At 43.9% G+C, this 12905-nt stretch overlaps 2 pseudogenes; one reads left to right on the top strand and one right to left on the bottom strand.

Annotated features, from left to right (window-relative positions):
- The first annotated feature begins 341 nt into the window (after positions 1-341).
- On the top strand, positions 342-2889 carry LOC102534709 (protein phosphatase 1 regulatory subunit 3D-like; annotated as a pseudogene).
- A 6680-nt stretch (positions 2890-9569) lies between these two features.
- Positions 9570-10124, bottom strand: LOC116285882 (myelin-associated neurite-outgrowth inhibitor-like; annotated as a pseudogene).
- Positions 10125-12905: the final 2781 nt, after the last annotated feature.

Raw genomic sequence — 12905 nt, forward strand, 5'->3', positions numbered from 1 at the left:
ACTCAGATACTGTTGGTGGGAATGTAAATTGGTCCAACCACTATGAAGAACAATATGAAGTTCCTCAAAACATTAAAAATAGATCTGCCGTAGAAGCAAGCAATCCCCCTTGTGGATATATACCAAAAGGAAATGAAAACAGTGTTTTGAAGAGATATATGCACTCCCTGTCTATTGCAGTATTAACTCACAAGAGCCAAGATATGGAAACAGCCTAAATGCCCGTCAGTGGGTGAGTGGATAAAGAGATGTGGCATGTATATACAGTGGAAGGTTACTTAGCCATGAGAAAGGAGGATATCCTGCCATTTGCAATGACATGGGTGACCCTTGAGCACATTATGCTAAGTGAGGTAAGTCAGACACAGAAAGACAAGTACTGTTATCACTTATCTGTGGAAAATAGTCATAAAAAATAGAGTAAAATGGTGGCTACCACAGGATGGGGGTAAAATTGATGCTGTTTAAGGGTAGAAACTTGCAACAAGTAGTAAATAAGCTATAGTGATCTAATGAACAGTATAGTGAATGCTGACAACATTTACTATAATTATGCAACAGGATAAATAGCACTACAATGGAAACAATATTACAATATATACATGTATCAAAGTAACATGTTGTACACCTTAAATTTACAAAATCTTTTATGTCAAATATGTTCAATAAAATGTATGTAAGATAAAAACGTTTCTAGTGTATTAAGAGAATAGCATAATTTTTAAAAATCACTTTTGTTTTACCACTTATATAGTATCTCTAAATATAGAAAACGTATTTGGTTTAAGTAATCTTTTGTCATTTCTGTGTTATGAAGTTGTCCGATGTTATTCTGAAACATATAATAAATCAGTCTAAAAATTAAGTGGCTTTTTCACAAATAGAATGGTAATTAATGGTTCACTGTGTACTCTGCAAGTGTGTTTTTAATGGTACATGTAATTGCATTAATACCAGAATAAAAATGTGAGGGGGAGATGACATGGAAATTTAGACTATTCATGGACGGTTTTGGTAAATTTTGTACAATATTTCATATCTCTGAGTATTTTGATTTGATCACAACTTACAGATACATTATAAATAGCTACTCCATCCGCTTCTGCTATTTTTCTGTTCGTTTGGTTGCAGGTTGTACTTAGTTTTATTGTTTCCTAAAAATTGCTTGATTCTTCTTGCAGCAGTTTGGCCTTCAGTGTCCGCTAACTTGATACCAGTTGGGTGGCCCTTGAGGAACTAACCCCAGTCTGTCATCTTCTTCAGGTAATAGCTTAAGGAGAGTCTATAGCTGGTGTGTGAGAAAAGGTTGAAGAAAGTATTTCCCTTAAATGCTCATTTCATTTGGACTCTAAAATTATTGTATATACTTTTAGTTTCTTTACGTGTTTCCTATATACATACATTATATATCAATTTTTTAAATCTCAAATAATTTAGAATTTAAAAGCCATTTTTTTCTTTGATTGGGGTATACCAGATTAAATTTGCCATACAGTTTTCTAAAAAATAACAAAAGTGGGGAAGTTGCTCCCAACAAGTTGCAGGCCTGTAAGTAACACGGGCGGCCCGGGGAGGGGGGGGCAGGAGGGGCGCTGGGCCGAGGCCGCCTTCCCCCGGGGCCCTCCGAGGAGGCGGAGAGCCGGCGCCACCCTGCGCTCCCGGGGTGGCCCTGAAACGTGTCCACAGGAGAAAGCATTCACCTCTTCAAACCAGCTGTTTTTTCGCTGCTGTAAGCGGAAGAGCTGGACGAGGGCTGGAGGGGCGAGGAGGCGGCCGAGGGCCGGGCGTCATGGCCCACAGGCTTCCCTGCGGGCTGCGGCTCCGGCGGACACCCCCTGGGGGCTGCTGAGCAGGGCCGGGGGCCCGGGGGAGCGGACGCGGGGTCCGGGGGCTGCCCCTGGGTTCCGCCTCGCCGTCGCCCGACGGCCGGCCGACCACATACAGAGACCACGGCTCGGCGGCCGTCCCCGCCGCCCGGGGTCCCGGAAGCCCGCTCCGCGGAGCCTCCGCTGCCGCTCAGACCTGGGCGGCGGCAGGGCCCTGGAGCCGCGGCCCTGCAGGCCCCTCAGGTCCCCGGCCGCGCGCCGCCGGCTGCGGCGCCCCTGCTTGTGGCCCGTCGTCCCGCGGCAGGTGCACTCGCGGCCCGGCCCCGCCGAGCGCCGCCGGAAGGGCGCGGGCGCCCGCGGAGCCGCGGGCCGGCCGGGCTGCAGCGGGCAGCACCGCGTGCGCCTCCCCAGGCGCTGGGCCCGGAGCTGGCGCAGGTCAGCGTGTTCAAGGCCAGCGACCACCCGTCCCTGCTGCTGCACGTGCTGTCGCAGGTCGCCATCAACCCTGACCTGTGCTGCAGCAGCCAGGACCTGGCGTTCATCCTGCAGTGCCTGGTGCCCGACTTCCCGCGGCCCCGAGCGCCTGAGTCGCCAGCTCGTGTGCCTGGAGCGAGTCACTTGCTCAGACCTGGGCGTCAGTGGGGCGGTGCGCGTGTGCAGCATGGCCTTGCAGAACCAGGTGGCCGTGAACTACAGTACCTTCTCGGACTGGTGCAGCGTGGACGAGGCGATGGCGAGGTGGCGCAGCCCCCAAGCGCTAGGACACCTAGGACGTCTTCGCCTTCGGCTTCCAGGTGCTGCCCTTCCTGCTGGCGTTCAGCTTCCGCCTGCACTTTGCGCTGCGCTGCAGGGTGGCTGGCGACCAGTACTGGGACAACTACCTCGGCGGTGACTGCAGCCTCACGTGAGGCGGGAGGAGTGTGAACAGAGCTGGATCCACTTCATCTGAGCCCCCAGGCCTGGGACCTGCACCTCCACACACGAGAGGCACCTGCCTTCGCTTCCCAGCCCAGCTCTCACATTGGAGTGGCCCTTCCTCACAGCCCATCCCCAAACCGAGATCTAACCTCACATCCCGCTGCAAGGTATGCTGGCAGTGACCCATCCTGTCTTTTACTGGAAACATCTGTGTCACTTGGTCTAAAACATGGCCTCAGGTGCCAGGAGGCCGAGCTGTGGCGGGTGCTGGGGTGAGGGGGCTGGGTGGGTGGATGCACGGGCGCCAGCCCTCAGAAGAGGGTGCAGGCAGGATGTTTTTGGATAGGCCTATATCCTCCCTCTGGGGAAGCCTGTGGCTTTTGCATATGTCCTGATTGGGTCTCTATGGATGAGCTGTTATTTATCATCATTGTGGGACCTTTTGCCCTCAGTGGGTGCCTTCTCAGGACATTCTGGGTTTAATAAGCTACAGAAAGTCAGTCTCACTGTGTCTGCCTATTGTAGACAGAGTATAAAGTGTGACCCACATCATGGTCCCCCAAGACGTTCCTGCCCCGAGTCAAGGAAAACCCGAGATCACATCTGCTTGCCAATGTCTGTAGGCTTCTAACAGCCAGGAAACTATTAATAGGCAAGAAATTTATGCCTCATCAGCCATCCTACAACCGTTCCTGGGAGTTCAGGCTGCCCTGGTTCAGCTGTGAGCCTCCGACATCAGCAGTGAGAAGGAGGCAAATGTTTAAAACTATTAACTAGTAAAACAACCCCTTCTGCAGTCTTCTCACTTCTTGTGTTTTTCTTTACATGTTTGATAATTACATATCTGCATGTTATCAGTCCATTCTGTTTAGGTTTGAACGACCTCAACATTTGAAGAAATTCTGCCTTAAGTTATTTCAATTTACAGGAAACTATAGAACTTCAGGCAATGATGCCCTTTGAGATTACCTGTTTGATGGTTAAGGTGACTCTTTCTATGTCTTCTCAAGCATCAAAGTTTCCAGCAGTCATCTTTCAGAAGTTATGTTACCAAGTGGAACTATCAGGTGTTTTCAGCAACAGCCAGAGCACTGAAGGGGAAAATAAGACACAGATATTTATGCTTTTGGAATTGTTTTAAATTCTATCTATATGTGCCTGCTTTTATCAGCTACCTGCCAATTTTATTCTTTGTGCCTTCAGACAGAAAAGTTTATGACATTGTCTGGATTTGTTTTCCAGTTTTAAAATGATAAATGCTTTTGAAAAAAAAAAATCTCCAACCAAGAAGCCAAGCAGAGTGCCAAACTGGCTTAAAACTCTCAGCGAGGGGCTGGTGGTTTCTTTTGGTGCTGAGTGGTGGTCAGACAGCAGGTGTCAGCACTGAGCTGTGAAAACCCAGAAGGATGTGGTCTCCCACTTTGGGAGGGGCTTTCTGACACAGCTGAAGCCAGTGTGGTCAGTTTTGTGATGGCTGTCACCAATGAATTAGCTGTAAATTTTTTAATGCTTGTTGCAATTTGTCAAATAAGTATGTAAAGGATGCCTTTTGCCTTTTAAACAATTTTTTATGTTTTTAAGATTCCAATAGCAGGGATGGTTTTCTCTGTTACCTTCTGATCTAAGACCATGGAGTTTTGATTTTAAACGTTGTGACTAAATTGAACAATCGTTGGCCCTCAGCACTGTGTACTACATTGACATGCAAGAGGGAGAGAAGCCTGGTTGCACTCCCTGGGCTTTAACAAGCTGTCCAGTGAGGTCAGCAAGGCCTCGGCTTGGTGAGGGCCTCGGCTGCTTTACCCCAGGCCGTGGCCCTGCACGCAGGAGCACTCAGGTGTGAGCTGGAGCTGGCAGAGGCATTGCTATGGAAAGGCACATAGGGAATCTTCTGATCCATCTGAAGTTCACTTCCCAACAAAGGTTCTGGTCACAGAGTACTAATTAAATGTTAGATCTTCAGTATTAAGAGAATCTCAATGTGCCTTTGAAAAACGATCAATATTTGAATATTTTAAATCTTAAATATACCTGCCTAGTTGACAAAGAAGCTATGGAGAAGCTTAAGGAGATGTTCAGACCCAAAAACACAGCTACATGGCTGAGAGGTTCACATTGTGTTGTGGACTGTGCAATGAGCGGGTTATCTCCCCAGCCATATTTTAATGTCTGGCCTTTAAGATGACTTCACCTATGCCTAAGTATTAAAGTCTATGTGCACAAATTGTTAAAAAAAATAACAAAAGCAATATAGAATTTTTAAGTGGTATTTTTAAATGAAATGTATGACAAACAATATATATAAATTTAAAAAGTAAAATGTATTTGTTATGGTATACTTTTTAGGAACAGATCTACAGGCAACTAAAATAATAGTTTATTGTGAATTTTCTTTTCTTGAGGGTTTACCAACTCTGCATAGAAGAGCCATTGTATCTATGACATATCATAGAAATAGATAGTAAATGAGTTTCCAATTTTTTATGTGCTAAAGAGCATTAAAAACATAATCATGTCCCAGTTTCATAGCATCACTATTGACAATAGCCAAGACATGGAAACAACCTAAATTTCCATCAAGAGATGACTGGATAAAGAAGTTGTGGTATATTTTTACAATGGAATACTACTCAGCCATAAAAAGAATAAAATCATGCCATTTGCAGCAACATTGATGGACCTGGAGAATGTCATTCTAAGTGAAGTAAGCCAGAAAGAGAAAGAAAATTACCATATGATATCACTTATATGTGCAAATCAAAAAAAGAAAAAGAAAAATGAACTTATTTACAAAATGAGAACAGACTCACAGACATAGAAAACAAACTTATGGTTACCAGAGGAGGAAGAGGGTGGGAAATGGAAGATTGAGAGCTTGAGATTTGTGGATACTAACTAATATATATAAAATAGATAAACAGGTTCATACTGTATAGCACAGGGAATTATATTCAGTGTCTTGTAGTAACTTATGGTAAAAAATATGGAAATGAATATATGTATGTTCATGTATGACTGAAGCATTGTGCTGTACACCAGAAATTGACACAGCATTGTAAACTGACTATAAATTTATATATATTACATATTATATATATATATATACATACACAAAAAATAATCATGTCTATACCTCATAGCAAGTAATATAAAAATTGGTGATGGTTTGAAAGTTTTTATAATAAATTCTTCCGTGTGTTCTTAAGATTTTGTGCTACAGATCCCAAATTTACCACAATAAAATGAGTTGAACTGTCTCCTCAATTTTATGGAGAAGGTTATTGGAAGATAGTAAACAAAATCATTCACTGGGCAGTGCAGCCCTAAAACTAGTGGGGCCAGATGCTCACAGTGGCCATGAGTGTCTCTACAAAAGGAGCTGCTGGGCTGCTACATGTGAGCAGCCCTGGCCCCAGGCAGCCCCCTGGATGCTCTCATGTGCTGGATCCTTTAATCCCACAGAAAAGCATGACCCTTTATGTAAAGGAGGAAACTGAATGTCAGTGAGGTTAAGCATCCTGCCCAAGATCACATAGATAGAAAGTGTAGATCCTAGATGACGTGTCTGAACCAGAGAATTTCTTAAGCTCCCTATGATTTTACACAGATGCCATAAACCCACTGTGTTTAAACGTGCTTCTGAGCCTGTTGGAAATTTTGCCTTAAAAAAAATTGAGAATTTATGGGCGATATTAATAGTTGCTGATCATTTGAGACAGTGATTTATTCTTGATCCAACAGACTCATTTTTAAATGACAAAAAACTGACATTCATCTTCCAAACCTGTGAGGAGAAAGACACACTTCTTATTGAAATGGGGGCCCTACCAGGTCTTTGTAACAGGCACCAGCAGAGACAGTACCAAGTACTACATTTCTAGTGGTTTCTGTAATTTTGCAGATCCTGGGACTCAACTGAATGATTAGAAGAGTCCCTTCTTAGATAATGAAGTCAGCAGACGTGAGCCACGCACATCATATCACCACTAACACAGAGCATGTATAAATTCTGTGCAGCACTGAGTAACACAGCTCAGGGGTGACAGTGAGGGCAGGGATGTACCGAAGCCCTACAAAAGCTAATTATGTGAAAGGAAAACACAGAAATAGTGTTCTATGAATAGCCCTAAGGTGACAGTTAGTCACTCAATCACAAATGCTGGTGTGTTAGAATATTGGCAGATTTTTACACCTACTGTGAAATGCAAGAATGTGAAGTTTACATATGAAAACATCCCAGGTTCACACCTGCTGACAGGTACAAATGCAATGATGTGGGCAGATACATTTATTTCAAGAAAGTGATTAGAACTGAGATAAACAATAAGGATACACAGAGCCTACCCAATTTTCAAATTCTTCTTTCCTGTCATAGACATAGATTTATTTAAAAATCTTCATTTCACATATAAATGGCAGTATCATTTGACAAGCGATCCCTCAACAATGCAGCAGTTTTGAGAGGATTTAATCTCACCACAAAGGACTCTATCCAGATACTCAGACTCTAGACGAGCTGCGCAGCTGCCTTACTTGAATTACCCATCATTTCCTACTTTCCCGTCCCCACCCGAGCACTCGTCAGCTCCTGGAGGTGCAACACATCAGTTCTGTGAGGGGCGTCGGTGGTCCAGGACTTATGCTGAGAGATCTTTGCATCAGCAGCATCTCCAAAATATCCATCAGCACAAAGCTCCCAGCACTGGCCTGTGTACCTGGCTTACAAGATCAGACAGGAGCCAGACAAGCTGTACAACAATGGAGAAGTCAAGGTTGTCATTGCATTGGCATGGCTGACATGATCCTCCAGGTCCAGATGCTTGTCAAAAATAGCCTTCTGCTCACCTAAGGTGAACTTTTTCACCAGTGAGTATTTGGGAGGAACTCGTGAATCCCACTGGGGCAATGTTTAAATATATATTTTTCATTTTACCCCTCTCCCAGGATATGTTTTCCCCTTAAGTGCTCTTTTTCTCAAATGCAAGGTGATTTTTTTTAAATGTTTCCTGTTACTGCAATGTAGATACAAGATGAAATCCTGCCAGCCCCACTAGTAATTAGATTTCAGCCAGGGAAAAAAAAAATCTTGTCACTAGCACAGAAGATGAGGCCAAAGCATAAGAAGTCCCTGCTGGCACTCTGGAGGCATCCAGGTGTGTGATAGGAAAGAACAAATCTGACACCATGTCGGGTCTGTTCCCTTGGCTTTAACCCTGTGCCCTGCTTTCTAGGCTTAGTCTTAGTACCTATTGTAAAAGAATGTTGCCAATAGCCTGGAATATACAGAAGAGCCTAGTCTCAAGGCCCTGACCTTTAAGGATATTAATCCTTTGGCACTATATAAAGACAAGAAATTGTAGAATAAAAAATCACATGTGTTGTTGGAGGTTTTCAGGAGCACCACGACCTGACCCATATAGACAGCTCCAAGAACACAGAATTCCCACACCAAGAAGTTTGCAACAACCAACACCCCCTCCCCTTGTTAGTATACAAGGAGCCTGAATTCTGACTTGGGGAAGATGGCTCTCCAGGACATCAGTCTGCCATCTTCTGGGTCAGCCAGCTTTCCGAATAAAGTCACTGTTCCTTGCCCCAACACCTCATCTCCTGATTTACTGGCCTGTTGCACAGCAAGCAGAACGAGTTTGGACTTGGTAACACACGACTGAAATCTTCTGTAGTACAACACGACATATGTATCTACTCCAGTTAGTTGTTTTCTGTGCAAATATGTAAGGTTCACATTTTTTGTTGTTACAGGAAAAGCTTATCATGAGGAAACAGGCTCAAAGGAAATTCAGTAGTGAGAATTCAGAATTTATTCAATAGAAAATCTAAAGATTCGCATTGTTTGTGTGGGGGCTGTATCTCTACAAGAATAATAGGCTTTTATATATTTGCAAGTCCACAGGGGAGGCAGGTTTCCATTGAGGAGCCTTTACTGAGAAGCGGGCATGCTAGCATATTATGGTAACACGCTGTAAAGTGATGCTCAGTTGTGGCCACAACTCTCACTAACAAACTCTAGTTTTTTTAAAGTCTAAACACTTTTACATATTATTGGAAAAACAAAAGTTCATTTATTTATGAGGAATAGGAGGGTATTTTTTAATTATTGTATCAAATTTCCCTTTAACGATATGTTATGTCTTAAAACGCTACTTGACATTACAGACGCACAGACACACCTCTATGCACAGCACCTATTTATAGCCTGCTGTCTTCTCTTTCAGTTACATTGGCTCAGCTTCATATGCAGTGCCACTTGCCAAAGGAGAAATGAAACAGTGCACTGAAGTCTTAGGCTTAGGTTAGCTCTGTGATCGGTGCCATCTTAGCAAAATAGTCTTTTCTTTTTTCCTATGAAGAAATTCACTTTAACACTTATAATTTTAAGACTTTGCACACATTATAACAGTACATGAGTGATACAGGTTGTAAAATGCTTTTCCAACCCTTTGGATTTTGCATATGATGGTTCTGTCATTCACTGCAGGCAGGTGGAGCAAGCTTTGTTTTTGTGTTTGTTGTTTTGAGCATGCATTACAGTAGATATGATTCAGAATAGATTAATACTCCCTTTTTATCATTACAGTTAGCTCAAAAATGGCCTGGCAGCCCACAAAACATGATATGCTCTAAGCCCAGCCCAGAGTCAGGTAGAGACAGAGGGCGCTGGGGCTGCCAGGCGGCCGCGGCACTGTTTAGCCAAGTGTCCAGAGAGTTGAGAGTCCCGATTGGAGGCACGAGGCCTGTAGCACCAGCTGTGGAATCTCCCGGGACGGGGCTGTGCAGCTCTGTCCTCAAACATTTGCAGGGTGATCACAGCACATAGCTGTAGGTGGACGTCCCTGAGGCCCAATATGTGGGCACAGTGACAAGGTGGGGGAGCACAGGAGTCAGGGAGTGGGCAGTGAGCAGGGTACCTGCTGACATGGCCATACTGGTCCTGCCTCCATACCCAAGGCGACCCCGTTGCCTCTGGGCAGAGGGATGGGCGCAGGGAACACAGTCGCCGGCTGTCGCAGGGCTGCAGCACCAGGGGGCGGTGGAGGCCGCGGGGGCCGCTGTGTGGGGTCCGCGCCTGGCTGTGCGCACGGGCTCCCCTGCGGGCAGGCGCTTCGCGAGGGGACACACTGGTGGGGGCTGGGGGGCGAGGAGTCCGGCGGCACCGCCCCGCTGGTGGGGGAACAGGACACTTGGTAAGGTGGGCCGGGAGTGCAACCTGTTTGGAAGGGAGGATTCGCTCCAGGGCACACGCTGGGGGGAGGAGGCAGGCGCTGCGGGCAGAGCCCGTGGGGAGACCAGCTCCATAACCAGTTCCTTTGGCATTTGCATGGGGACCCCAAAAGGACCCGGGCTATAAACAGGATTCATGGTTTGAAGGAGCCTCGGTGGTGGCGCTGGCCTGGGCCTCGGTGCCCAGCGCTCCCTCCAGCCCGCGCTCCGCTGGCCCCGCTCCCCTCGCAGCCGCTCCGCCGCCCGGCGCTCCCCGCCCGCCAAGAAAAAGCCTTTTGCAGCAAGGGTCAAAACCAAAGGGGAATAAAACAATGTGGGAAAATGTCACTTCAACAGTACAGTATTTTTTATGCTCACCTACTTACACATACGTAAGCCCTTGCGTAGAGAGAGATGCTCTCTACCGTTCAAAATAAAAATGGCTTAAATCCTATGACTATACTGTAATAGGATCACGATTGTGCAGCAGAGTCATTAGTTTGGTAAGATACTTTGATTATTCTAAGTTTTCTAAAACATAGGTCCCATAATAATTTTGTAGAATTAACCTGTAATCATATTTTAAATGAGGTTACTAGTTTTAACAAAATATTTTATAAATCGTGAAAGTCCTTGTATAAATATTGCTTAGAATACTGCCACCCACAAATTGCTAATTAATTTTCTATTGTGAAATATTAACTAATATATTAGTGAAGAAAATTCCCCTACAATCCCTTTGGGAGTGATATTCAGTAAAGATAATAAGAAGATCCTTTTGAATTTTAAACCAATTCTTCTTGCCTTACTTGATATTCAGAGATTACGATCACACCCACATATAGTCATCTCGCATTTTGTTTACCATTGAGAGGGGCTTTGCTCCACTAGAGTAACTAATAAAATGATCATCATCCCAGACAACAAAACTCCATTATTTTCATCTCACTTTCCTAAAAATAACTTAGTGTCCTCCGGAGAGGTGACATCATATAACAAGATCTGGGAATTTTTTTTTAACGTAGATACCAATTCATACATCCAAAATTCTCCCACAATAATAATTTTTTAAAAGTCACTTCAACCCATAAGAAAATAACTACAATTAAATAGAATAACTGAAGGATCTTTTGTTTTTGTTCTAAGACATGTAAGGAGACGTACTGACTCTATGTGATACACCATTCATATGCCACTTCACTGAAAGTGAGCATTCAGATTTTATTACGTGTGTGTGTCTGTGCACATGCATATGTGTGTGCTTCAGTGTTCCTATGCACAGAATAGTATTTTTAGATGCTTGTAGAAATGTTTCAATAGAAGTTAAAAAGTAATTCTAGGGTCAATGAACACAATATTGCTAATCACATAACTTTTATTAATAATAATAGTGTTTTATAGTCTGATCAAGTTGGATTCACCTAATTAAAATTAGTGTAAATCACAGTCCTTTAAACTGTTACTGAGTCCAAACTCATTCTGCTCACACAACAGGCCGATAAATTGGGAGACAAGGTGATGGGGCAAGGAATAAGGATTTTATTTGGAAAGCCAGCAGGCCAAGGGGATGGCAGACTAATGTCTTGGAGAACCATCCTACTCTAGTCAGAATATAGGCTCCTTTAATATGAAAAATGGGGATGGGGTGTGGTTGGTTGTTGCAAACTTCTTGGTGCAGGAATTCTTTGTTCTTGCAGCTGTCCACCTGGGTCAGACCATGGTTTCCCTGTAAACCTGCAACAAAACAAAGGTTATTCTCTATTCTGCAACTTGATATCTTTATATGAATGCAGAGCTAGCAAGACGAAGCCTAGAAAACAGAGCACAGTGGTCAAAGCCAAAGGAACAGATTTAATATGGAGTCAGATTTGTTCTTTTTTATTACACAATCAAGACCATTTTATTAGGATGGAATTTCAGGTCTGAAAGAAGCCTGAAAGCTCTCCTTGTCAATCCACAGGCAAGAAAGCCAGGCCCTAGGGAATACATCCTCTTTCGGTCCTGGACGTATTTTCTTGATTCAGGGGGGTTCCCACAGCCCCAATAGAATGAGAAATAAATATGTGACTATGTAGAAAGTCAGACCATAGGTCTGATGATGAGGAGATGAGGAGGAACGTGGGATTGGAAGCCTAGACGACCTGTTTCGAATTTCAGTTCCCTGTCTTGCTCTCTGTGTGACTGAGTGTGCAGCTTAACCTCTCCAAACATTAAAACCTCTCATTTGGTAAGTGGCATCAACTTCACAAGTTACTTGTGAGCATCAAATTAAACAGTGTAAATGGAGCAGCTCGGCACATGATGGAGAAAAAATAAAACTCAAGTATTTGAAAAGAGATTTTCAAAGTCATTTTATTTAATTTATGGTCAAAGCATATGAAAAACTCTTTAAGCGCAATTGGGGAGGAAGTCGGGTTAGCAGACATTTCCTTTCTAATAAGGTTTACTATACATACCCCATATAGAGCATGTTTATTCAGTGAGCAAGTAAAGTTTTCATTTGGGAATTTGGACGAAGTTGAAGGGGAGAGGGAAGACCTAATAAACCAGGAAGAAAAAATGTGTGAAATGAAAAATACATGTTAATTTTAAGGTGATTCATTATTCGTACTCCCATTTTCTTCCCCAATGAATTCAACATGGCAACATTATTATATTTTTATTTTCCATTTTGGAAATGTTTATAACATTTTAAAGTTCACAAATGGTAGAAAGCATTGGATTCTCTTTTTGTCAAATGCTGATAGACATTGCAAGACCAGCTCCTCCTCCAGAATTGCAGGAAAATCCAGGCAAACAGAGCTCAGATGCACACGGTACAGAGAACTAAGTCCACCTGTGTGGGGTGCAAATGCTAGCACTCCCTGCTGGAGACAGAGGGAGGGACGGGGGAGAAGTCGAGGGAAAGAGAGGGAGGCTCCTTTCTCTCACTTTAGTGAT

The sequence above is a fragment of the Vicugna pacos genome, chromosome 28 (genome assembly GCF_048564905.1).
Source record: "Vicugna pacos chromosome 28, VicPac4, whole genome shotgun sequence".
Lineage (NCBI taxonomy): Eukaryota > Metazoa > Chordata > Mammalia > Artiodactyla > Camelidae > Vicugna > Vicugna pacos.